Below are 4,293 nucleotides of genomic sequence, written 5' to 3' on the forward strand. Positions count from 1 at the left end.
CCCGATCCCATCGCCCCATCGCCGCCTCGGCGTCGTCGTCACCTCCCTCGCGGAGCCGGCCCCCTCCTATCGCCCCACCGGCGCCCTTCCGGCCATCCGCGACCACGCTGACGCGGGACCCCGCCCGGAGCTACCTCGCCCCCGCCGCACGAGGACCGCACCGCCGAAGCCCCTCACCGTCTTCCCCGAATCGCCGTTGCCTCGTCGTCCATGCCGGCCTGCTTCCCCTGCGTCGACGTCGACTCCGTCCTCCTCCACAACCGCCTTCCTCGACCTCCATCGCGCCCGCTGCCCTAGACCCTACGCCCCAATGTGAGCCCCGCTGCGCTCACCTCCACCCTCCTCCTTCCCTTGTCCCCGCGCCTCCCTCGGTGCGCCACCGCGCGCACACACGCCCGCGGCCTCCTTCCAGTGCGCGCCCACCGTGGCTGCGCCCCTGTTGGTCACCACCGACCCCGCACCGCCCTGCCTAGCTAGGGCTACGCACGGCCACGCCCCTCCTCGCCTTATCGTCGACAGCCGTGCGCCCCGGAGCTCTGCTCCGCCCCTGATCCCCGCCTTCGCCGCCGCAGCTCGCGCACCCCGCCCTCGGCCTCGTTGCCACTGCGGCCTGGGGGCCTCGCTGTGCCGCCCCCGCACGCTGGTCGCCGCTCATGCTTCGGCCACGCCCGCGGCGCCCGTCGCCGGGTTCGCGCGCATGCCGAACCGCTCGGGCTGGTGGCCGACACCCGTTGCGCCCGCTAACCCGCATTGGTCCAATGACCCTATGACAAACGGGGCCCAGGCCCTAGAACAAAAAAAAAGAAGAAAGATTTAATAAAATAAATAAATAAATAAAATAATTAAAATATTAATTAGTTAATTAATTAAAGAATTAATTAACTTAATTGATCCTCATTAGATTAACCTAATCACCTAGTTAGTTAATTAATCTATTAGGTTAGTTAACAGTCAATGACAGCTGGGACCCACACGTCAGCGACCCAGTCAACACCTCTGTTGACTGCCGACGTCATGCTGACGTCATGATGACTTCAGCATGCACTGTTCTGGATAATGTTAAATTAAATTAATTAAATAAATTCTAAAAATGATTTAAAACTTTATAAAATCATATAAAATAATCCGTAACTCGGATGAAAATACTTTGTACATGAAAGTTGCTCAGAACGACGAGACGAACCCGGATACGCGGCCCATTCGTCCACCACACACCTCTAACATACCAAACACGCAACTTTCCCCCTCCGGTTCATCAGTCCGAAAACGCGAAACACCAGGAATACTTTCCCGGATGTTTCCCCCCCTTCGTCGGTATCACCTACTACCGCGATTGGGCACACCTAGCATCGTTACTTGTCATGTCATGCATCGATATGCATTTGTTTGCATTGTATTCATTGTTTCTTCCCCCTCTTCTCTCCGGTAGACTACGAGACCGACGCTGCTGCTGCCCAGTTCGACTACGGAGTTGACGACCCCTCCTTCTTGCCAGAGCAACCAGGCAAGCCACCCTTTGAGCACCAGATATCGCCTACTCTTCTCTATACTTCTTGCATTAGAGTAGTGTAGCATGTTACTGCTTTCCGTTAATCCTATTCTGATGCATAGCCTGTCATTGCTGCTACATTCATTGATACCTTACCCGCAATCCTAAATGCTTAGTATAGGATGCTAGTGTTCCATCAGTGGCCCTACACTCTTGTCCGTCTGCCATGCTATACTACTGGGCTGTGATCACTTCGGGAGGTGATCATGGGCATATACTATATACTTTACACTGTTACATTACCTGTGATACTGTTCGGAGTTGGGGGCTGAAAGGACAGGTGGCTCCATCCCGGTAGAGGTGGGCCTGGGTTCCCGACGGCCCCCGACTGTTACTTTGTGGTGGAGCGGCAGGGCAGGTTGAGACCACCTAGGAGACAGGTGGGCCTGGCCCTGTTCGGCGTTCGCGGATACTTAACACGCTTAACGAGATCTTGGTATTTGATCTGAGTCGGCTACGCGCCTATACACACTAACCATCTACGCGGGAGTAGTTATGGGTATCCCGGCGTCGTGGTATCAGCCGAAGCACTTCAGACGTCAGCAACGGAGCGGCGCGCGCCGGATTGGAACGTAAGCCTGCTCTTGTATTAAGGGGGCTAGTTCTACTTCCGGCCGCCCTCGCAACGTGCAGGTGTGCTATGGGCGATGGGCCCAGACCCCTGTGCGCTTAGGTTTAGAGCGGCGTGCTGGCCTCTCTGTTTTGCCTAGGTGGGGCTGCGACGTGTTGATCTTCCGCGGCCGGGCATGACCCAGGAAAGTGTGTCCGGCCAAATGGGATCAAGCGTGTTGGGCTATGTGGTGCACCCCTGCAGGGAAGTTAATCTATTCGAATAGCCGTGATCTTCGGTAACAGGACGACTTGGAGTTGTACCTTGACCTTATGACAACTAGAACCGGATACTTAATAAAACACACCCTTCCAAGTTCCACAGACAACCCGGTGATCGCTTTTCCACAGGGCGACAAGGGGAGGATCGCCGGGTAGGATTATGCTACTGCGATGCTATTGGAGATGCTACTTGGAGATGCTACTTGGAGATGCTACTTGGAGGACTTCAATCTACTCTCTTCTACATTCTGCAAGACGGAGGCTGCCAGAAGCGTAGTCTTAGACAGGATTAGCTATCCCCCTCTTATTCTGGCATTCTGCATGTCAGGACCCCGACTCGATGTCACATCGATCTAGCCGGTAACACCTCATATCACTTTGCGGCCTCACGCACGGTATCCCCACGGGTGTCGCCTTACCTTTGCCCGGGACCGTTTGCGCCTTTTGGCTCACGTATATGATAGTGTCGCTAGCATCCATATGATAAGGAGCCCGGGCTGACATGACTAGTCGTAAACCCAAAGTGGCACAGACTTACAGGGACAGGCATCCATGACCCAGCTTCAAACGTGTCGGTCATCAGCAAGTGGGTCCGGGCTGTAGCACTGGGCTAGCAGGACTCCGGTAAACCGGGCTGTAGCGGGCTAACAGGACTCCGGTACTCAAAGCGTGACATTTCCCCGAAGGGACAGACACAGGAACGAAGAAGGACACATGCCGGCCAGCCTAAGTGTTCCGGAGCAGTAGCAAGCTACCATGGCTCGGTGGAAACACTAGGAGACATTTCCCGGTAAGAGAGGCTACTAAAGATAAACAACTAGATAGTCAGATCCCACACATACCAAGCATTTCAATATCATACACACAATATGCTCGATATGTGCAATACAACATGGCATCACAAAATGACTCTACGACTCAAGTAGTTATTCAATAGGCTCCGGGGAGCGAGATATTACAAACATGGGTCTCATGACCCAACATTCAGAGCATACAAATCAAAGCACAAGCGGAAGCTATCATGTCTGGGTACAGACATCTATAAATGAAAAAGGCTGAGAAGCCTGACTATCTATCAGATCCTGTCGAGGGCACAAGATCGTAGCTGAGGTATCAAGCTAAACGTCGAAGTCCACGTGGAACTGCTAGTGAGACTAAAGTCTCTCTGCAAAAACATAAAATAGGCAAACGTGAGTACAAATGTACCCAGCAAGACTTACATCAGAACTAACTACATATGCATCATTTTCAACAAGGGGATGGTGGAGTTTGACTGCAGCAAGCCAGCTTTGACTCAGTGGCTATCCTGAACTACGACTGCAATGTAACTCTTTTGAGGTGGCGCACACGAGTCCACATATTCACCAACCAATACACCACTATGGATCCGCTCCCATCTCCCTACGAGAACGCCATCCATAGCACTCATGCTTATCTTGCGTATTTTAAAGTATCCACTTTCACTTGTCTATGAACTGATATAAGCAACCCAGAAGTCCTTTTCCGCGGACACGGCTATTCGAATAGATGATGTTAACCCTGCAGGGGTGTACTTCTTCATACATGTTTCCACCACTTAGCGTCTGCACACGACATGTGCTCGGCAGACTTCAAGCGAAAGCCGACGTGGGTGTAGACCACGACCTACCTAAACACTCAAGTCTCTAGTCCAGGTTTATCGCCTATTCGGGTTCCATCCATGAGGAGATCCGGCCGGAGTTTCGCTCACAGCCCCAAACGATGTGAACAGGGTTCCCGAGATACCAAACGGGCATCCGGTACACCGTGCCACGTACCTACCGCATCACAGCCCACCCCTTCGGTCAGCGCTGTCCACGGCCTCCAGTAAGCTACAAACACCAGAAACTACTTGCAACTCCTGGACAGAGAGCTAGTGTGAATAAGAAGTCGAG

Source organism: Triticum aestivum, chromosome 3B (assembly GCF_018294505.1).
Source record: "Triticum aestivum cultivar Chinese Spring chromosome 3B, IWGSC CS RefSeq v2.1, whole genome shotgun sequence".
Classification (NCBI taxonomy): Eukaryota; Viridiplantae; Streptophyta; class Magnoliopsida; order Poales; family Poaceae; genus Triticum; species Triticum aestivum.